This window comes from Humulus lupulus, chromosome 6 (genome assembly GCF_963169125.1).
Source record: "Humulus lupulus chromosome 6, drHumLupu1.1, whole genome shotgun sequence".
In the NCBI taxonomy this organism is placed as follows: domain Eukaryota; kingdom Viridiplantae; phylum Streptophyta; class Magnoliopsida; order Rosales; family Cannabaceae; genus Humulus; species Humulus lupulus.
The window spans coordinates 116,273,003-116,297,379 of record NC_084798.1 but is presented as its reverse complement, the minus strand read 5'-3'; the positions used below and the strand labels follow the sequence as shown (position 1 = coordinate 116,297,379).

General features: G+C 38.4%; 1 pseudogene; it reads left to right on the top strand.

Moving 5' to 3' along the window:
• The first annotated feature begins 3,054 nt into the window (after positions 1-3,054).
• Positions 3,055-24,377, top strand: part of LOC133785402 (uncharacterized) — a 75,154-nt pseudogene continuing 53,831 nt past the window's right edge.

The window sequence follows — 24,377 nt, the reverse complement described above, 5'->3', positions numbered from 1 at the left end:
ACATGTGCAGTAATAAGTCGTCGTTTCAATTCTTGAAAACCGTTCTCACACTTCTCTGACCAAACAAACTTCTGATTCTTCCGTGTCAACTCTGTCATCGGTGAAGCAATCTTCGAGAATCCTTCCACAAACCGCCTGTAATAACCTGCTAACCCGAGGAAACTCCGCACCTCCGAGGCGTTCCTTGGCCTCGGCCAATCTCTCACTGCCTCCACCTTGGATGGATCTACCTTAATCCCCTCTACGCCAACTATATGTCCAAAAAAAGTCACTTCAGGCAACCAAAACTCACACTTCTTAAACTTAGAATATAACAAATGCTCCCTTAATCTCTGCAAGACCTGTCGGAGATGTTGCTCGTGCTCTGCCTCTGAACTGGAGTACACTAAGATGTCGTCGATGAAGACAATGACGAACTGATCCAAGAAGTCCTTGAACACCCTGTTCATTAGATCCATGAAAGTTGTCGGGGCATTGGTCAAACCAAAAGACATGATCAAGAACTCATAGGGCCCATACCGCGTTCGGAAGGCCGTCTTCGGTATGTCCTCATCCTTGATCCTCAACTGGTGATAACTAGATCAAAGATTGATCTTTGAGAACACCGTCTTTCCCTACAACTGATCGAACAAGTCATCGATCCTTGGTAGAGGGTACTTATTCTTGATAGTCAACTTGTTCAATTCCCTGTAGTCCCGTCCCTCTTCTTAACAAAAAAAACTGGAGCACCCCACGGAGAGTAGCTAGGCCTGATGAATCCCAAATCCAGAAGTTCCTGCAGCTGTATCTTCAATTCCTTCAACTCTGCTGGTGCCATCCTATATGGTGCTCTTGATGCTGGTTCTGTCCCCAGTGCTAGCTATAACAAACTAAATCTCCCTGTGCGGTGGCAATCCCGGTAGATCCTCAGGAAATACATCCAAGAACTCACAAACCAATCTGGTCTCTCTCGGCCCTGCTGGAAAAACCCTAGTAGTGTCCATCACACTGGCCAAAAAGCCTATACATCCTCCCTGTAACAAGTCTCTAGCTCTCAAGGCTGATATCATGGGTACGCGGGGTCCATATGTCGCACCCACGAAAACGATAGGATCCTCGCCCTCGGGCTCAAAAGTCACCATCTTCTTCCTGCAGTCAATAGTAGCCCCATACCTGACCAGCCAATCCATCCCTAAGATCATGTCAAAATCCACCATGTCTAGCTCAATCAAGTCTACTGAAAGCTCCCTACTATCAACCATCACTGGCAGTGCCCTTATCCACCTCCTAGAAACTACCAGTTCCCCAGTAGGCAATAAAGTCCCGAACCCCGCAGTCCGATACTCACTAGGTCTACACAATCTATCAATCACTTTACTAGAAACAAATGAATGTGCGGCACCAGAGTCAATCAATACAGTAAAAGGAGAGTCAGCGCTAGAAAGCTGACCTGTCACCACCGAGGGACTAGCCTCGGCCTCTGCCTGTGTCAAAGTGAACACTCGAGCTGGAGTCAAGCTGTCCACCTTTCCTGCTTCCCCTTTCTTTACTGTTGGGCAGTCCTTCTTGAGGTGCCCCACTGTTCCACACACATAGCAGGCCTTGGCCCAACATTTGCCCTGATGGCGTCTTCTACACCTCGGGCACTCCGGATAACTCCTCCATGCCTCACTGCTGCCCTGACGGCCACCCTAACCACCTCAACCCCTCCTATCAGGACCAGCAGTGGTCGAAGTGCAGGGGTCTTCCTCTTCACATCATTGGGGCCTCCGCCCCTACCTGACCCAGAATAAAGAGGCACCACTCTGCGACCCTCGCGCCTCGCTGCATTTTCCTTCCAAATCTTGTTATTCGCTTTCTCAGCGGTAAGAGCCTTCTCAACAGCCTGGGCATAAATCGTCCCCCCAGGTACTGTTGTGATCCTCACATCCCGGGCTATCATAGCATTAAGCCCTCAAATAAACCTGTCTTGCCTGGCTACATAAGTAGGCACAAGATCTGGTTCAAATTTTCCAAGTCTATCGAACTTTATGGCATACTCAGTAACTGTCATGTTGCCCTGCACCAACCCCACAAACTCATTAACCTTCGCTACCTTGATGGCAACATTGTAGTATTTTTGGCTGAACAAATCTTTAAATCCTTCCCAACTCAAAGCAGTGATGTCCCTGGTTTGTGATGCCACTTCCCACCAAATGCGGGCATCCTCTCTCAACATATATGTGGCACAGGCCACTCTGTCATATCCCTCTATCCTCATGAAGTCCAGGATAGTAGTAATCATAGTGATCCATTGCTCGACCTTCAGTGGTTCAGGTCCTCCCTCAAAAGTTGGGGGATCCTACTTTCGGAATTGCTCATAGAATGGCTCCCACCTGTTCCCAACCTCTACTGGCTTAATAACTGGTGCCACTACAGGTGGCACAATAGGCGCGACCAAGAGTGAAACACGAGTGGACAAATATAGTTAGTGGACAAACACGACTAGATGATACCAAGAGGTGTGAGCTTATTTGAGGGTAAAAGCCATCAAAGTTGAGTGAAACACGAGTGGACTTGAGTGACATTTTTTGAGTGAAAACATGTGAGGGAGTGTGGTGAGGTCTTTTTCTATAACTGTTCTAACCTTATTTTTGCAGATTTTCAATCATGTCACAAAATACAGAAAGAAATGCAGGCAATGACGCTCCACCACCTACAGTTCCAAATCTACAAATTGAAGCTTTAATGGGGGAGATGAGGAGGATGTTGAGGGAGGAGTGTGAACAAATACATGAGAGGTTGGATAGGGTAGAAGAGGGAACACAACGGAGGCCACGGAGGAATAGGATGCACCAAAGGGAGGATGAGAATGAAGGGGATTTGGAAGGGGTAGTTTCTGATGATGAGTTTGATAGGATGTCGGCAGGTAACCATAGGAGGTATGGCGGGGATAGAGAAGCTAGGAACCAGGTAGATAATTATTTGGGAAATATCAAAATGAGAATTCCAGCATTTCAGGGGAAGAGTGATCATGAAGCATACCTTGAGTGGGAGAAGAAGATGGAGCTAGTTTTTTATTGTCACAACTACTCCGACATGAAGAAGGTAAAACTTGCTGCTATTGAGTTTACTGATTATGCTATTGTTTGGTGGGATCAGTTGTGCATCAACAGGAGGCGGAGTGGAGATCGTCCTATTGACACATGGGAGGCAATGAAGAGGGTGATGAGGCGATGGTTTGTACCACCTCATTATTATCAAGATCTGTACCTTAAGTTGCAGGGTCTTTGTCAGGGCTATAGAAGTGTTGATGAGTATTACAAGGAGATGGAGATGGCTATGATTAGAGCCAATGTTGAAGAGGATCGGGAGGCAACCATGGCAAGGTTTTTGAATGGGTTGAACCGAGAGATTGCTGACCCAATCGAGCTACACCATTATGTGGAATTGGAGGATTTGGTTCATGTGGCAATCAAAGTTGAGAGGCAGCTCAAGAAGGGTAGTACAAGTTCGAGGCCAAGACCGAGCCCACACAATCCAAGTACAACACCTTGGAGGCCAAACTATCCAAAGAAAGAAGACCAACCCACTTCATCATTTGCACCAAAACCAGCCACCACAGCCACACCACCTCAAGGTAAAACAACTCCTACTAAGTCTCATTCTAGTGAGATAAGGTGTTTCAAATGTCAGGGGCGAGGACACATAGCTAGCCAGTGTCCAAACAAGAGAGTTATGGTGATTCGAGAAAGTGGAGAGATAGATTCTGAAGATGAAGATGATCTTGCTGACATGCCACCATTGGAAGATGCTTCTGACAATGAGTATGGGCCAGAATCTGGTGAGATGCTTGCACTAGTCACAAGGCGAGTCCTGAATTTGCAAGCAAAAGAGGAGGAAGAAGAGGTGCAGCGAGAGAACATCTTTCACACTCGTTGTCATGTGAGAGACAAGTTATGTAGTGTCATTATTGATGGAGGTAGTTGTACTAATGTTGCTAGTGCTTCCATGGTTGCAAAGCTGGGGCTTACAACGCTTAGGCATCCTTGTCCATACAAGTTGCAATGGTTGAATGATAGTGATGAAGTGAGGGTTACAAAACAGGTACTGGTCTCATTTTGAATTGGCAAGTATGAAGATGAGGTGTTGTGTGATGTGGTTCCCATGCAAGCTGGACACCTCCTTCTAGGAAGGCCTTGGCAATTTGATCGGCGGGTGCAGCATGACGGCTTCACCAACAAGTAGTCATTCACGTTCCGTCAAAGCACTCTAGCGCCATTGACGCCAAAGCAAGTATATGAAGACCAAGTGAGGTTGCAAAAATTGAGTGACAAAAAGAAAATGAGTGAGCAAAAGAAGGAAAGTGAAAAGATGAATGAGAGTGAGGAAAAAGAGAGACAAAGAGAGAAAAGTGTGGAATCAAGTGAGAGAAAACAAAATAATTTTTATGCAAAAAAAAGTGAGGTTAAGAGAGCATTGTTTACAAAACAACCCATGATTTTACTCATGTATAAGGAGGCTCTTTTAAATACTAACCAACTTGATTCTTCGCTGCCAAGTGTTGTTGTGTCTATCTTGCAGGAATTTGAGGATGTGTTTCCTGAGGAAGTACCACATGGTTTACCACCTATTCGAGGGATAGAACATCAAATTGATTTTGTTCCAGGTGCTTCAATCCCAAACCGACCAGCATACAGAAGTAATCCTGATGAAACAAAGGAATTGCAAAGGCAAGTTGAAGAATTGATGGAGAAAGGGCATGTGAGAGAAAGCATGAACCCTTGTGCTGTTCCAGTGATTCTAGTTCCCAAGAAGGATGGGACATGGAGGATGTGTGTTGACTGTCGAGCCATCAACAATATAACGGTAAAATATCGACATCCCATTCCTTGTTTAGATGACATGTTAGATGAATTGCATGGTTCTTGTTTGTTTTCCAAGATCGATCTAAAAGGTGGGTATCATCAGATACGTATGAAAGAAGGAGATGAGTGGAAAACTGCTTTAAAAACTAAACATGGATTGTATGAGTGGTTAGTCATGCCTTTTGGGTTAACTAATGCACCTAGCACTTTCATGCGCTTAATGAATCATGTATTGCGTGCTTTAATTGGAAAATTTGTGGTTGTGTATTTTGATGATATTCTTATTTATAGTAAGAATTTGCATGACCATGTTTTGCATTTGCATTCTGTTTTGGATGTTCTTAGGAAACAGAATTTATATGCTAACCTCAGTAAGTGTACCTTCTGCACCGATAAGCTTGTTTTCCTAGGCTTTGTTGTAAGTGCTACAGGTATTCAGGTGGATGAAGAAAAGATCAAAGCCATCCAAGAGTGGCCGAGCCCTACAACAATAGGTAATGTTAGAAGTTTTCATGGACTTGCTAGGGTTTGTGAAAATTTTTTAGCACCATCGCCGCACCACTTACAGAAGTTATCAAAAAGAATGTGCCATTTAAATGGGGTGAAGCTCAAGAGGAGGCATTTCAGCTACTGAAATACAAGCTTACTCATGCTCCTTTACTTGCTTTGCCTAACTTTTCTAACACTTTTGAAGTTGAATGTGATGCTTCTGGAATAGGTATTGGCGCTGTTCTTATGCAGGATGGGAGACCGCTTGCATACTTTAGCGAAAAGCTAAGTGGGGCTGCCTTTAATTACCCCACCTACGACAAAGAGTTGTATGCACTAGTGCGAGCTTTAGAAACATGGCAGCACTATTTGTGGCCGAAAGAGTTTGTGATTCGCACAGATCATGAATCCTTGAAACATTTGAAAGGCCAACACAAGCTCAACAAGAGACATGCACGATGGGTTGAGTTCATTGAGACATTTCCTTATGTCATTCGGTATAAACAAAGTAAGGAGAATGTGGTTGCTGATGCCCTTTCTCGCAGGTATGCCTTAATCTCTACTCTTGATGCTAAGTTACTTGGTTTTGAACACATTAAGGAGCTTTATCCTGTTGACCATGACTTTGGGGAGATTTATGGTGTTTGTGAAAAATCTGCTGAGGGAAAATTTTATAGGCATGAGGGTTTCTTGTTTAGGGAGCATAGGTTGTGTGTACCTAATTGTTCTTTAAGAGACTTGTTAGTTCGGGAATCCCACGGGGGAGGGTTGATGGGACATTTTGGAGTTGCTAAGACCCTAGTTATGTTACAAGAGCACTTCTTTTGGCCCCACATGAAACGAGATGTTGAGCGAATTTGTGGTAGGTGTGTCACTTGTAGGCAAGCTAAATCGAGAGTTCAACCAAATGGCCTTTACACACCCCTACCTATTCCTAGTTCACCATGGGTTGATATTTCGATGGATTTTGTGTTGGGTTTACCTAGAAGTAAGCATGGGAGGGGTTCAATCTTTGTGGTGGTAGACCGGTTTTCTAAGATGGCTCATTTTATCCCTTGTCATAAAACTGATGATGCTTCTAACGTTGCAGATTTGTTCTTTAGGGAGATTGTGAGATTACATGGTATGCCTAGGACAATTGTATCAGATAGGGATGCTAAATTCTTAAGCTACTTTTGGAAAACATTGTGGGGTAAACTTGGGACAAAACTATTGTTTTCTACTACATGTCATCCTCAAACCGATGGTCAAACAGAAGTAGTTAATAGGACTCTATCCACCTTGTTGAGGGCTATCATAAGTAAAAATATTAAGACTTGGGAAGATTGTTTGCCACATGTTGAGTTTGCTTATAATCGTTCCATGCATTCTGCTACTAAATTTTCACCATTTGAAATTGTTTATGGTTTTAATCCTCTAACTCCTTTGGATTTATCACCTTTACCTGTTTCTGAGCATTTGAATTTAGATGGAAAGAAGAAGGCAGAATTTGTGAAGCAAATCCATGAGAGGGCACGACTCAACATAGAGAGATTATGTGGAATGAAAATTGTGAGTGTTTTTCTTCTTGAGTTCTTGAAGAAACTTTTGAACTTATCAAGGGGTTCCTTGTGGCGTTCAACCTGACTTATCAAACGGATTCCCATCCCCATTTGTGGCGTCTTCCTCATACCAAGGTTCGTGCTTGGCTAAGCATTGGGTCGCGGTTCTTCATCCCCAATTTCGTGTGTTCTTGGTGGCTGTGCCATATTTGGTGTCGGGTTTCATCACAGTGTTGGTATGGTTCGTATCACACTACAGGTGGCACAATAGGCCCGACACTCCCTGCTGGAGCCTGCTATCATAGAAGACGAATTTGCTCATCTTGACTCTGAAGCCGCGCTTGCATCTATGCCATAATTTGCTGCCAGTTCTCAGGAGCTGGTGGAGGAATCTGGCCCTGGTCATCACCTCCGGTCACAGACCTAGTGCCGGCTAGTCGCGTAGATATTCTTGGATGCATAACTATCCAAATCAATCTGCAATCAACGACTCGGCAATCAGACCATGATGACAGGGTAAAAGCTTTTCCAAAATCCACCAATGGAACATAATCAATCACAAGCAATCAAGATATAGGCATTCATCCATACATTCACCCATATATACACAACAAGCAGTTAATCATTAAGATATTCATTTACATGCACAACAATGCTAATAGGCATGCCTCAATATTATCACACAACAGTCAAGGGCCAGGCCCTATCAGTATCTCATACTTCCTATTATTCCAACATATAACAACATTCATAATTCTTTCCAAGCACATAAGCACATATAAACATTACCAAACCCTGAATCGATCTTGTCTCTAGAAGCGAATGTACACGTCCAGCCGGTCTTTAGGAACCCTTAAACCTAGGATGCTCTGATACCAAGTTGTAACACCTTGGATAGCCAAGACCGCTACACTGTGTATTTATAAAGGTGTAGGACTTGTTAATCAAGTCATTCAGGTAAAAACGTGTCATTGAAACCATTAATGAACTAGGGTTAAAAGGTTTTGGTAACAAAAGATACATTTCGTATAACTAAACATTTTGAACAAGGGATCCCAAAAGAAACCCGTGAGCCAAGGCCCAGCAAGAAACCCGCCTTCAGAGCTCTCTGATTCAGGGCTGATCATGCTTGCCCTTGCCTTTACCTGCACCACGTAGCACCTGTGAGCCAAGGCCCAGCAAGAAAGTATAATGTTATATAGTAGAAACAATGATAACAATTGAATAATCCTTAAAGCATGTTCATACGCTTAGCATACCACACTAATAACATAGTCCATAGACATAACCAGAGAATCAACAACCCAACACTCAGCTATTCAGCATGACAAATCCATCAATCAATAATAATAATAATAATAATAATAATAATAATAATAATCAAATCACATGATAATTAGGGTCGACGCCCTTAGGTCGCACCCTCTGTTTACCCCACTGACTCCGGTCCGCTTAAACCGAGCTCAGTTAAGTTGTCCTCAGCTACCAATGGCTGAGCCGCGCCCTATGCGCCAATGTAAACTCCGACACTCTTAGGCCGTTTGTTTATTATTCACATGGAAAAATACCATCCTTTATAAAGCATACAAAATAGGGAACCCTTAGTCCCATTATAAATTCACAACCGGGTGCAGTTTTCTTACCTTTAATTTCCAAGTGTACTGATTACGAGAGATGTCTCTTGAGCACGATCCGTTTCCTGAGCCCTAGCTTAGTACCTAGTCACAACCAAGATAAAGGATACCATTAATAATTTTAAAAGGGTTTTCGAGTAAAGTTCTAGCCTCCAGGACATCGAATCCCACCAAACACGGTAGTGGGATCGACCCTGAGCACCCTAGGTTAAGTTCCCATGCTTAAAAACCCCCAAAAGCCACAAATGTCCTTATGGGTCACGACTCAAGCTCCCTATGCCGTGGCATGGCCCCAACCAGAGGCTCAGCCTCGTCCAGAAACTGACACGGGCCGCGGCCCTACATACCCCATGTCGCGGCCTGCCCTCCATCTCCAGCACCCATTAGCTTCAAAGGGCCGCGACACACCAAGAACTATGCCGCGGCCCGATCCATTCGAACCCAGAAAAACCACCATTTTAACACTCAAACCTCACTCAAAACCACTCATAACCATCCCAATAATATACTCCAATCATCACAAACATTCTTGCATGATTTCATAAACATAAACTAGCAGAAACCTAATCTGAAAATTCATCAAAACATAATTTTAATTTCTGAACCCACACACTCAAGAACACCAAAACCAGTCAGAAAAACCCAGAATTCAAACACTATATCATAAATTGGAGCTTACCTTCAGTAAAGAATCAATCCTCCAAACACTCACTGAGCCAACTCCCAAGCTTTCTGCCTAAATTCAACCTTTAATGCCAAAACCCATACACACTTTAAAACTCAGCCATAATCACAGAATTTAACCACCATGCATAAAACTTATGGCTTACCTTAACTCTTGATTGAATCCTTAGCTAATTCTTGAGCTAATCTTCTAAATCACAACTCCAATTCTCTGAGTTCCAACCAAGTTCCCTTAATTTTCTGTAGTTTTCCTTGAGAGAGAAAGAGAGAGAGAAGGAAGGGTCGGTTTGGCTTTTGTTCTACCGTTCTCTAAATTTTACTTAGTCTATCCTTAAGCAATTAAATCAATCCCGAGGCTCGGGGTACCGAAAACGTCCCTGAGGGCAAAATGGTAAAATTCCCAAGTATTCCCACCTAAGCTTCCTAACCTCAAATATATCTCAAATTATTTATTTCCATAACTCGATAACCCAAATAACCATCTAATACCCCAGTTGTGACTTTTCCGCTAACTTGCTCCCTAGGATCGCCTCAAGTCGCATGCTGTAGATTTATCCACATAATAATGTGTGATACGAACCACGCCAACAAGTGTGACGAAACCCGACACCAAATATGGAACAGCCACCAAGAACACACGAGATTGGAATGGAACCGCGACCCAATGCTTAGCCAAGCATGAACCTTGGTATGAGGAAGACGCCACAAACGGGGATGGAATCCGTTTGATAAGTCAGGATGAACGCCACAAGGAATCTCCTTGATAAGTTCAAAAGTTTCTTCAAGAACTCAAGAAGAAATAAACTCACAATTTCATTCAACATAATCTGATTTTTCACATTGTTTTGGCAGTCCTTATAAGGACGAAAATTACATGAAAACAAGACCCTTGGTCTTCCTAATGAAACCGAAAAATTAAGGACAGCTCCTTTGTCTTCCTAATAAAAACTGAAATTAAAGACAAGCCTTTTGTCTTCCTCATGAAAACCGAAAATTAAAGACAAAAGGACTATTGGACTCACACAAGTAAAATGTTTGACTTATCACAAAATAAACAAAGACTAAAAAACGTGATTAAAATAAAAAGACTCATGAAGATAAGACTCATGAAGTTCCTAAACTCAGTCGACTTTGATGAGTAAGACAAGTCTTTGTTCTCCTTCAATGTTGACCACGGTCTCCTCTTGTTTTAGGACTTTGTGGACTAGGCTGTTAAGTTCTTCCTTGAATCTCTTGGCTCGTGCCCTCGTCACTGGACCAACTGGAACTTGACTTGATACTTGGGTCTTAGTGTCCTCATCAATGTGGTCCTCACAATTATAACATATAATCACATTTACGCCCTCAACGGGCTAAAATTAAAAATACACCCCCCCCCCGCCCCTTTAAGCTAAATGGGGCCTACATGCATACTAATACTCGTAGACATGCATTTCACATATACATTCATATAACCATACAAGCATGCTTATCATAGAATCATGCATTAAACTACTTAATTCACACATAAACCAATCGTGCCCTCCCGACACACTAATCAAGGCCCTTAAGCCTTATTAGTGATTTTGGGTCGTTACAATTTGGTTCACTTTAAATATTTCATGGGAGAGGACTAACTATTTTTCTTGAGACAAATAAAAGTATGATATGTTAAATACATTTACTAAATATTATAGTAAAATTTTGTTAAAATGTACTAATGTTTGATTTTTTCTCAATGGATAGGTCTTGAAAGATTTTTTGGGCACAAAAGGATATTTTGGCATTATTATATTTATATATATATATATATATATAAATGGGTAGTAACCATTGAGAAATCTTCCATTTATATATATATATATAAATGGAAGATTTCTCAATGGTTACTACCCATAGATGGGTACTAACAATTATGATGATGTGGAAACATAGTGACTTGGTATAGCAAGTCACCAATAGGTAAATATTTTTTTCTACATTAATTTCGAATTTAGTTATTTTTTTTCCATAATTAATGTTGTTTCCAACCAATGAGAGACACTAGCTATATTTAGAAATTGACATGCATTTGAAAAATGAAAAGTTTACAATATTATATTTTCATAATAAATACACGTTTTTTATCAGGTAACCCTTCAAAAAACTTGAAAAAAGTCAAAATTTAGTTTTAGAAATATTAATTAACAACTATAAATATAGACTATTGATCTTAATCTAATGATTAATATCAAAGTAACCATTCATGGGTAATAACCATTAAGAGTCCACCCATATATAAATATACTTTGTGCTACTATAAAAAAAACAAAAAAAAGTTGATCGTTTGTGGGAATAGTTAAAATATTGACAATTTCTTTTGTGTAATGAATATCATATTCTTAGACAAGAAAAAGTTTTCATTTTCTCAAATTTTTTTGTGTTTTTTGGTTGGGACTAATTTTTTTTCTTCCACTTCATTTTCACTTCTTCTTCTTGTTTATTTGTTTCGTTTTTCATCTAACATGTGTGCAGACAACCATGGTGATGAACTATGATGGAAGTGTGTTTGGCCCCTAGTGGTGTTCCTTTAGCTCTTTTGATAGACAAAAAGGGGGAGAAGAATTATTTAAGTTTAATGTTCTTGTGCTAATTGATTGAGTTTGGAACATGTTTTTTTTTATTTTGTGCCCTATTTTTTGTTATATCTTGCGTAGGGGAGTTTTGAGTAAACTCTATGCTTCAACTAATCGGTGTAGTGTAAAAGCACTAAGATGGGTTCTTCATTCAACTTGCAAAAAATGCTAAAATTTGCCACCAAAGGGCAATGTCCCATGCTTTCACATGCACACACAAATGCTTGAGATTGATATTAGTGGTAAAATAAATATATTAAAATGCATATACACCATTTGATTCACTTTAAATATTTCATGGGAGATGACTAACTATTTTTCTTGAGACAAATAAAAGTATGATATGTTAAATAGATTTACTAAACATTATAGTAAATTTTTGTTAAAATGTACTAATGTCTGATTTTTTCTCAATGGACAGGTCTTGAAAGATTTTTTGGGCACAAAAAAGGATATTTTGGCATTATTATATTTATATATATACCTTTGTGCTATTATAAAAATAAACAAAAAAAAGTTGATCGTTTGTGGGAATAGTTAAAATATTGACAATTCTTTTGTGCATTGAAGATCATATATTCTTAGACAAGAAAAAAGTTTTTATTTTCTCAATTTTTGTGGTGTTTTGGTTGGTACCAATTATTTTTCTTCCACTTCATTTTCACTTCTTCTTCTTGTTTATTTGTTTCGTTTTTCATCTAACATGTGTGCAGATAACCATGGTGATGAACTATGATGGAAGTGTGTTTGACCCCTGATGGTGTTCCTTTAGCTCTTTTGATAGACAAAAAGGGGGAGAAGTATTATTTAAGTTTAATGTTATTGTGCTAATTGATCGAGTTTGGAACATGTTTTTTTTATTCTGTGCCCTATTTTTTGTTATATCTTGCGCAGGGGGAGTTTTTAGTAAACTCTATGCTTCAACTAATCATTGTAGTGTAAAAGCTCTAAGATGGGTTCTTCATGCAACTTGCAAAAAATGTTAAAATTTGCCACCAAAGGGCAATGTCCCATGCTTTCACATGCACACACAAATGCTTGAGATTGATATTAGTGGTAAAACAAATATATTAAAATGCATATACACCATTTGATTCACTTTAAATAGTTCATGGGAGAGGACTAACTATTTTTCTTGAGACAAATAAAAATATGATATGTTAAATAGATTTACTAAACATTATAGTAAAATTTTGTTAAAATGTACTAATGTTTGATTTTTTCTCAATGGACAGGTCTTGAAAGATTATTTGGGCACAAAAGGATATTTTGGTATTATTATATTTATATATGTATATACCTTTGTGCTATTATAAAAATAAACAAAAAAAAGTTGATCGCTTGTGGGAATAGTTAAAATATTGACAAATCTTTTGTGCATCGACGATCATATTCTTAGACAAGAAAATGTTTTCATTTTCTCAATTTTTGTGGTGTTTTGGTTGGTACCAATTTTTTTTCTTCCACTTCATTTTCACTTCTTCTTCTTGTTTATTTGTTTCATTTTTCATCTAACATGTGTGTTGACAACCATGGTGATGAACTATGATGGAAGTGTGTTTGGCCCCTGGTGGTGTTCCTTTAGCTCTTTTGATAGACAAAAAGAGGGAGAAGTATTATTTAAGTTTAATGTTATTGTGCTAATTGATCGAGTTTGGAACATGTTTTTTTATTCTGTGCCCTATTTTTTGTTATATCTTGCGCAGGGGGAGTTTTTAGTAAACTCTATGCTTCAACTAATTGATGTAGTGTAAAAGCACTAAGATGGGTTCTTCATGCAACTTGCGAAAAATGCTAAAATTTTCCACCAAAGGGCAATGTCTCATGCTTTCACATGCACACACAAATGCTTGAGATTGATAGTAGTGGTAAAACAAATATATTAAAATGCATATACACCATTTGATTCACTTTAAATATTTCATGGGAGAGGACTATCTATTTTTCTCGAGACAAATAAAAGTATGATATGTTAAATAGATTTACTAAACATTATAGTAAAATTTTGTTAAAATGTACTAATGTTTGATTTTTTCTCAATGGACAGGTCTTGACAGATTTTTTGGGCACAAAAGGATAGTTTGGTATTATTATATTTATATATATATATCTTTGTGCTATTATAAAAATAAACAAAAAAAGTTGATTGTTTGTGGGAATAGTTAAAATATTGACAATTCTTTTGTGCATTGAAGATCATATTCTTAGACAAGAAATTTTTTTCATTTTCTCAATTTTTGTGGTGTTTTGGTTGGTACCAATTTTTTTTCTTCCACTTCATTTTCACTTCTTCTTCTTGTTTATTTGTTTCGTTTTTCATCTAACATGTGTGCAGACAACCATGGTGATGAACTATGATGGAAGTGTGTTTGGCCCCTAGTGGTGTTCCTTTAGCTCTTTTGATAGACAAAAAGGGGGAGAAGAATTATTTAAGTTTAATGTTCTTGTGCTAATTGATCGAATTCGGAACATGTTTTTTTTATTCTGTGCCCTATTTTTTGTTATATCTTGCGCAGTGGGAGTTTTGAGTAAAGTCTATGCTTCAACTAATTTGTTTTTTGCATATACTTTTGAGTGATGATAACATAAGAGATTTTTTTTTTCTAAAAAGATGCCAAAGGGGGAGATTGTAAAACCCTAAATTGGCTATCTTAAATAGACAATATATATTTGATAACTCAAAAGTATTTTTTTGACAATTTTGAAGCAGTTGTCCCGACAAGTTTGTGATATCTCGCGACAACTTGTTTTTTCCAGATTTGTTTTCTTAAGTCTTAATTCTCTAGAAATCATCATATCTGTTTGTGGCAATTTATTACTTGATATTTCGTTCATATATGTTTATATTCACTGCGAAAAGATTATTTTATTTATAAGAAGATTTTTCTTTAAATAAAATATTCTTTTCCTTTTTTTGACATTGAGACTTTTTGTCAATTGACTAAAGAATATTTTGTGAAATTTTTTATTGACAAAATTCGTAGTATTGGCTGACTCTGAAAATAAAGATAAAAAATATAGTTTCATGAATTTTTGTGTAATAAAGGAAATATTTTTTTTAAGGAATTAACTTGTGAAATTTTCTTGTGATTCTTTACTTTGGAAATTCGATTATACAAGGATTTTTCTAGCTGAAAAGATTATTTTTATTTAAAGAAATATTTTCTTTAAATAAAATATATCTTTCCGTGTTTGGAAAAGAAGGCTTTTTGGTGAAATAAAATAATTTTTATGAGATTTTTTATTATGTGCTTCTCTGAACGAATTACTACAGGATTTGATTTATTTTGGGAAAGTTCCTTGTGCCAGAATGAATCTGGTCGTTTTAATTGTCCAAGTACATTCAAGCTATCAAGAAAATTTCCTAATCTGTTGAGACTGAATCTGGCAGACATGCAGAATTTTCTATTTAAAGAATTTGTATGATTCTTTAATTGATTCTTGCAGATTTGTGAGCTGCATTGCACAACCATTTCAGCTATAAATAGATAGCAAGAGTTCTTGGAAAGTCAAATTCCTTATCTTGTGATAAGGATAATATATTTGATTTATTCTAACAGAGTATTTTCAGTGTATGAGTTATTCTAGATAAGAAAGGTTCTAAAATGAACCTGGTCAAGAAAAATGACCAAATTCGTTACAGTCAGTCAAGACTGATGATCATGCTGACTTGGCTGACAGATTTTTTCAATCAAAGAAATTTGGAAATATTCTCATATTAATTGCATGATTTTAGAAGAGTTGACCCTGGACTTTTTTCTCAGCTATTAATACCTCATCCATTTTGTATTTTGTAAACAGTTGTTGTTATTTTGGAGGAGTGTTTCTTTGAAAAGATTTAGTTGTTCACCTTAATCTTTGTGTGTCTGTCGAGTGCACCTGTCCATATATCTATCTTGTTCCTTGTAATAGGTGGTATCTCTTGTGAACGTGTTCCTAAGGATCTTTGGGAGAATATTTCATCAAAGTCTCACTTCAGGATGAAGAGAGCACTCACTATTCTTTAAAGGATTTCAAGATAATCAACATTTTATCAAAACTATATTCGTAGAGAAGAGTACAACAAGATTGAGGCAATAGTTTTAAAGGGAGCCTTACATTGTTTAAGTCAATGCTTTTGTACACATTATTTCTTTACTAATTGGTTTATTCTCTCGGCATGACCCCGTGGATGTAGTTTATTCGAAATGATTTCTGAACCACGGAAAAATTCTCGTGTGTTGGTTTTTACCTGTTTTTCTTTTTCTGTCTTAACACTCGTATCAGTTGTGTTAACAACGTTGGAATCGGTCTTAACAACTTAATCAATATTCTGCATTTAATTAAGTTGTTTATCCCTAATCACTTGGTAATTTTAAAATATAGAATTTCACATCTCAACTATCTTCTTCAATGGACATTTTTCTTGGGCTCTTAAGATATCACTAATCTTTGCCAAGATTTATTAAAAAAAAATAAGAAACCATTGAAGAAGGGAAGTTTCCATCCAATTATTGTAAAGGTTCGTAATCATTAATCAACTTCGAACTCATATTTAATAATAGGGCATTCATTGTGTTTACCGAGTTTTTCGGAAACTAGAATTATAAAAGATAAGAGAGCTTAAAAATAAAGGATTTAGAATATGCAAGCAAGGTTTTTACGTGGTTGCGGAGTTAATGAACCTTAGTCCATGAGTCAGTTGTATTAGAGCTTAGAGAGTTGTTGACAATGGAGTTTTCTACAAGTTTGAGCAGAGTAATTGCTTAACACAGAAAATTTGGATCCTTTCCACAGTGCACAATTATTCATATTTATAGGCAATGAATGCTCTGGGTTTGGGATGGACTAATCTGGGCCCAATAAGGGTATAAACACTATTTTGCTCACTGATGGAGGCTTAGTACAAAGGATTTTATTAAATAAAACACACTAATCAGGGCCCACTGGGACGACTTGAGCATAACCATGTTGTAATATTGACAACAGTATTCAACTTCAGTCTGGTTCACGTGGGCTTCTAAGGAGATCCGGGGGGCACGATCCGTCAGAGTCTAAGGTGCTAGTAAATATAGAGAGATACACTTGGGTTTTGGGATAAAAGCTTTATTATCTTAAAACTTTATAAACACTTGGGTAGTGAGATAAAGTGTGATTTTGATATTGAAGTGTAGATCAGTTCTAGTTCATCCAAGGTAATATTATTCATAAGTTCTATTTTTTTTATGATTCCTTAGTTTTCCTTAAGTTTCCTTTAGATCCTAACTTCTGTTTATGGTTTTGTGGTTAGGTGTTTAGGTTCTTTGATTTAAGGTTCTTCTCGGTAAGTTTCTTCTTTGATGGTTTTGTTTCTTTTCATCTCTTTTCTTTAGAAACTCACCATTCTTACTTTTGGTTTTAGGAGTGTTCTAGTCCCGTCCTTGTTCTCAAATATCCCGGTGTTGGTAAGGAAAATAGGATAGTTTTTATATGCTTATATGATATGTTTATGTTATAATATGTTATGATATATGATTATGTTTTTATGTTTCTTAGGGGCTCATAGTTGCTTAGCTAGCAAAACTCAATGTATTTTGAGGCTCATTGTTGTTAGCTAGCAAACCCCAAATGTTTTTATGTTGCTTAGGGGCTCATTGTTGCTTAGCTAGCAAACCTCAATGTATTTTGAGGCTCATTGTTGTTAGCTAGCAAACCCTAAATATTTTTATGTTATATAGGGCTCATAGTTGCTTAGCTAGCAAACCTCAATGTATTTTGAGGCTCATAGTTGCTTAGCTAGCAAACCCTTGTTTACCATGTACATGGGTTAGAGTTGTGATATATGTTTTATAGTATATGTTTTATGATTTATGATATATGTTTTGATATAGTCTTATATTTATGTTTTATAGTATATGTTTTATGATATAGTTTTATGAATTATGATATATGTTTTGATATAGTCATATGTTTATGTTTTATGTTATATGTGTTTGATTGGTAGATTTTCCTTGCTGGGCATTAGGCTCACTCCTTTATTTTTAATAGTGTGATGCAGGAAGTTAGATACGGAGGCGGAAGACTTTTTGGTAGCTTGGCTTGTGTGTTGAGGATGAATGGAATGGATGGGCTGCGTGTCGATCGAGGATGACGTTATTTTTAGTCTCTTTAAATTATGTTTTTTTATGTCTTTTCCGCATTTAGTTTTGTAAACAACTTCATTTAAATTAAAGTTTTGTTTTATTTTAAAACAATGGGATCCCATACTGCTCATTTATGTATTTCAAATATTTACTTTGGAGTTTTTAATAAAGTTACGAATATTTCTTTTGTATGTTCTCTTCAAAGTAGTAGCTATGTCTAGTAGTTTTAATGGTCCAAGGTCTTAGAAATAGTTGGGTCATTACAACACCCCAGGGCGATTTCTTATTTAATGAAAATGATGTGTACAAAAAATCATAAAGAAATATTGTATAGAAATGAAAGTTCGCGTCCGTCTTCACAAACAAGTGACCCAAGACTACAGTTTTCGCTCACTTGGGGGGGTATAACCCATCTGTACGAACAAGTCCGGGAACAAAAAAAAGCAGGATGCAAAGCACAAAGTTTAGTCCCAATTTGGACCCTACAGACTGGGGGTGGCAGAAACCCAACTCCCAACAAAAGGATGCAAGGCTCAGGCCTAGTCCCAACCCAGAAATGCATGGTCCAGGGGGTACAAACCTAATAGGACGCAAGTGTAATGCCCTGGGTAGCCAAGACCGTTACACTGTGTATTTATAAAGGGTGCGTGACTTATTGGGTAGTGGTTGGTAATTTAGTAATGATTTAGACATGTTGGAATTAAATGTGGATCTATAGGAATACTTGGGGATTTAGTAGGATTCAGGTGAAATGACAGAATTTCCCTTAAGGTTGCTATAAGACTTTTTATTATGGGAAAGGGCAAAATGGTAATTTGGTCTTAGGAAGGGATAACTCTAGCTGAGGAGAAGTCAAATACGTTATTTTTCATTTAGGAATTAAACTGAACATCTTGCTAAAATCTAGAGGGAACCAAAGGAACTAGAAGGAAGAAGAAGAAGAGCTATCTTCTTTGGGGTCACGGAAGGGACTCAAGGGTGAACTAAGGGAGACTCTAGGCCAGGAATTCAAGGGTGCAAAGGTAAGTTTTAACTCTCTTCTAATGAGGACACCAAGACTAAAGATCCAAGTCAAGTTCCAGTTGGTCCGGTGACGAGGGCGCGAGCCAAGAGATTCAAAGAAGAACTTAGCAACCTAGTCCACAGAGTCCTAAAAACAGGAGGAGACTGTGGTCAACACTGAAGGAGAACAAAGACTTGTACTGCTCATCAAAGTAGACTCAGTTTAGGAGCTTGATTAATATTTAGCTTCTTGTAATGAGTCTTATTGGATTTTGGCATCTTGTATTTTTATTTTAATCAGTCACTTAATCACGTTTTATTTAGTCTTTGTTTTTTTTTGTGAAAGTCAAACATTTGACTTGTGAGAGTCCAAGAGTCTTTCTATTTGTGATTGTTAGGGTTTTCATTAGGAAGACAAAGGGGCTTTTCTTTCATGTAATTTCGGCCATATTAGGGCTTGTAAACGTTTGGGAAATTCAGATTTTGATGAAATGAAAATTGAGAGGTTTTCTTCTTGAGTTCTTGAAGAGACTATTCGAACTTATCAAGGGTATTCCTTGTGGCGTTCAATCTGACTTATCAAACGGATTCCCATCACTGTTTGTGGCGTCTTCCTTATACCAAGGTTCGTGCTTGGCTAAGCATTGGGTCGCGGTTCATCATTCCAGATTCGTGTGTTCTTGGTGGCTGCCATATTTGGTGTCGGGTTTCACCACAATCGTTGGTGTGGTTCGTATCAGTTGGTATCAGAGCTTAGGATCATCCGGTTTGGCCTATCCTTTCCTTTGTGTTTTTCTTTCAATTCGTGTTTCTATATTAGCTTTTTTTGAAAAGAAAAAATCATCATCATCTAGTCGTGTTTTGATTTCTTTGTCATTGTTTCCTTGTGAAATCCGAAACTATTCTAGAGCTTGTTAATTTCCTTATTTCATTTGTTTCAATTGTTTCCCTTATTTGTTGTGAACTTCGAAACTATTCTAGAGCTTGTTGATTTCCTTATTTCATTTGTTTCCTTGTTTTTCTTTTTTCGTTTCATTGTTCAAATCGTGCAATTGAATTAGGGTTTCTGAAATTTCCCCTAATTTGTTTTCTTTTTGTTTCTGAATTCGTGAATTAGGGTTCTTATTGTAAAAACCGAATTTTCATTGAGTTCCTCTTGTTTTGTTGTGAAATCCGAATGTGCTTTGGGTTTCTCTTGTTCTTATTGTGCAATCCGAATTGGCATTTAGTTTTCTCTTGTTCTTATTGTGCAATCCGAATTGGCATTGAGTTTTCTCTTGTTCATATTGTGCAATCCGAATTGGCATTGAGTTTTCTCTTGTTCTTATTGTGCAATCCGAATTGGCATTGAGTTTTCTCTTGTTCTTATTGTGCAATCCGAATTGGCATTGAGCTTTCTCTTGTTCTTATTTTGCAATCTGAATTGACAGTGAGTTTCTCTTGTTTTCATTGTGAAAATCTGAATTTGCATTGAGATTCTCTTGCTCTTTTGTGAAATCCGAGTTGTTTTGTTTTCGAATCCAAGTTTGATATTTTTTTCTTGTGTCTTGTACCTGCGTTTGAGAAATCAAAAAAAAAAAAAAAAAAAGAAGAAGAAAAATCAAGAGGATTCGAACCCAAAAAAAAAAAACAAAAATTTTTCTTCGTTCTAATCTTGTTCCATATGTCCTAGAGGTTCTTTTGCCAAATCCTCACGCAAGTGTATAAAAAATCATCAGTTTTTCTATGTTCGTTTGGTTTGTTCTGGTTTGATTTGCTACTTGAATCCTCCATGATATTGTGTGATTAGTTTTGAAAGAACTTAAAGAAGAATACGAGTGGAAAAAGGCAGAGGTGTGAGCCTATTTGAGGGTAAAAGCCATTGAAATTGAGTGAAACACGAGGGGATTTGAGTGTAATATTGTTCGAGTGAAACACGTGAGGGAGTGTGGTGAGGTCTTTTCTCCATATTATTCTAACCTTATTTTGCAGATTTCCATCATGGCACAAAATCCAGAGAAAAATGCAAGCAATGATATTCCGCCACCTGAGGTTCCGAATCTACAAATGCAAGCAATAATTGGGGAGATGCGAAGGATGATGAGGGCGGAGTGTGAGCAGATACATGAGAGGTTGGATAGGGTAGAAGAGGGAACACAATGGAGGGCACGGAGGAACAGGGTGCAACAACGGGATGTTGAGGGTGAAAGAGAGTTTGATGGGGGCGATTTAGAGGAAGAATATGATAGGATGTCAGAGGGTAACCATAGGAGGTATGGCCGAGATAGAGAAGCTAGGAACTAGGTAGACAATAATTTGGGAAATATCAAGATGAGAATCCCCGCATTTCAAGGGAAGAGTGATCCCGAGGCATACCTTGAGTGGGAAAAGAAGATGGAGTTGGTTTTTGATTGTCACAACTACTCCGAAGTGAAGAAGGTAAAACTTGCTGCAATTGAATTTACTGATTATGTTGTTGTTTGGTGGGATCAGTTGTGCATCAACAGGAGGCGAAATGGAGATCATCCTATTGAGACTTGGGATGGTATGAAGAGGGTGATGAGGCGACGTTTTGTACCAGCTCATTACTATCGGGATCTATACCTTAAGTTGCAGGGTCTTCGTCAAGGTTCCAAGAGTGTTGATGAGTATTACAAAGAGATGGAGATGGCTATGATTAGAGCCAATGTGGAAGAAGATCGGGAGGCGACAATGGCAAGGTTTTTGAATGGATTGAACCGAGAGATTGCTAATACAGTTGAGCTACACCATTATGTGGAATTGGACGATTTGGTGCATATGGCAATGAAAGTTGAGAGGCAGCTCAAGAGGGGTAGTACAAGTTCAAATCCGAGACAAATCCCACAAAATTCAAGTGCAACACCTTGGCGGTTGAACTATCCAAAGAAGGAAGAAAACCCTTTCACGCCCAAGCCTAAAACCGAGCCAAAACCAGCCACCACAACCACAGCCTCTCAAGGTAAAAACAGCCCCTACTTCGTCCCGTTCTCGTGAGATTAAGTGTTTCAAATGTCAGGGGAGAGGTCACATAGCTAGCCAATGCCCAAACAAGCGAGTTATGGTAATTTGGGATAATGGGGAGATAGATTCCGAAGAAGAAGATGATCTTGATCACATGCCACCATTGGAGGACGCTTCAATGGGTGGTGAGGAGTTTGGGGCAGAATCTGGTGAGATGCTTGCACTAGTCACACGACGAGCCTTAAATTTGCAAGCACAAGAAGAGGAAGAAGAGGTGCAGCGGGAGAACATCTTTCACACTCGTTGTCATGTGAAAGACAAGTATGTAGTGTGATTATTGATGGAGGTAGTTGTACTAACGTTGCTAGTTCTTCCATGGTTGATGATACGAACCACGCCAACAAGTGTGACGAAACCCGACACCAAATATGGAACAGCCACCAAGAACACACGAGATTGGAATGGAACCGCGACCCAATGCTTAGCCAAGCACGAACCTTGGTATGGGGAAGACGCCACAAACGGGGATGGAATCCGTTTGATAAGTCAGGATGAACGCCACAAGGAATCTCCTTGATAAGTTCAAAAGTTTCTTCAAGAACTCAAGAAGAAATAAACTCACAATTTCATTCAACATAATCTGATTTTTCACATTGTTTTGGCAGTCCTTATAAGGACGAAAATTACATGAAAACAAGACCCTTGGTCTTCCTAATGAAATCGAAAAATTAAGGACAGCCCATTTGTCTTCCTAATGAAAACCGAAATTAAAGACAAGCCTTTTTTGTCTTCCTCATGAAAACCGAAAATTAAAGACAAAAGGACTATTGGACTCACACAAGTCAAATATTTGACTTATCACAAAATAAACAAAGACTAAAAAAAACGTGATTAAAAATAAAAAGACTCATTAAGCTCCTAAACTCAGTCAACTTTGATGAGTAAGACAAGTCTTTGTTCTCCTTCAATGTTGACCACGGTCTCCTCTTGTTTTAGGACTTTGTGGACTAGGCTGTTAAGTTCTTCCTTGAATCTCTTGGCTCGTGCCCTCGTCACTGGACCAACTGGAACTGGACTTGATACTTGGGTCTTGGTGTCCTCATCATTCCCCCCCTCTTTAGAAGGATTTGACCTCAAATCGTCACCTGCATCAAAAGGACTCAAATCAGAAACATTAAAAGTAGCACTAACATTATACTCACCTGGTAAATCGAGTCTGTAGGCATTGTCATTGATCCTTTCAAGTACTTGAAATGGACCATCTCCTCGAGGTAGCAATTTTGAACGCCTTTGTGTTGGGAATCGCTCTTTCCTCATGTGTAACCATACCCAATCACCGGGCTCAAAAACCTGCTTATGACGACCCTTGTTAGCTTGCTTAATGTATTGTTCAGTCCTTCTCTCTATGTTGAGTCGCGCCCTCTCATGGATTTTCTTCACAAATTCTGCCTTCTTCTCGCCATCTAAATTCAAATGCTCAGAAACAGGTAAAGGTGATAAATCCAAAGGAGTTAGAGGATTAAAACCATAAACAATTTCAAATGGTGAAAATTTAGTAGCAGAATGCATTGAACGATTATAAGCAAACTCAACATGTGGCAAACAATCTTCCCAAGTCTTAATATTTTTACTTATGATAGCCCTCAACAAGGTGGATAGGGTCCTATTAACTACTTCTGTTTGACCATCGGTTTGAGGGTGACAAGTAGTAGAAAATAATAGTTTTGTCCCAAGTTTTCCCCACAATGTTTTCCAAAAATAGCTTAAGAACTTGGCATCCCTATCTGATACAATTGTTCTAGGCATACCATGTAATCTCACAATCTCCCTAAAGAACAAATCTGCAACGTTAGAGGCATCATCAGTTTTATGACAAGGAATAAAATGAGCCATCTTAGAAAATCTGTCTACAACCACAAAGATTGAATCCCTCCCACGCTTACTTCTAGGTAAACCCAACACAAAATCCATTGAAATGTCAACCCATGGTGAACTAGGGATAGGTAGGGGTGTGTAAAGGCCATTTGGCTGAACTCTTGATTTAGCTTGCCTACAAGTGACACACCTACCACAAATTCGCTCAACATCTCGTTTCATGTGGGGCCAAAAGAAGTGCTCTTGCAACATAGCTAGGGTCTTAGCAACTCCAAAATGTCCCATCAACCCTCCCCCGTGGGACTCTCTAACTAGCAAATCTCTCACAGAACAATTGGGTACACACAACCTATGCTCCCTAAACAAGAAACCCTCATGCCTATAAAATTTTCCATCAGCAGACTTTTCACAAACAGCATATGTTTCCCCAAAATCATGGTCAGCAGAATACAACTCCTTTATGTGTTCAAACCCAAGAAATTTAGCATCAAGAGTAGAGATTAGGGCATACCTGCGAGAAAGGGCATCAGCAACCACATTCTCCTTACCTTGTTTATAGCGAATGACATAAGGAAATGTCTCAATGAACTCAACCCATCTGGCATGTCTCTTGTTGAGCTTGTGTTGGCCTTTCAAATGTTTCAAGGATTCATGATCTGTGCTAATCACA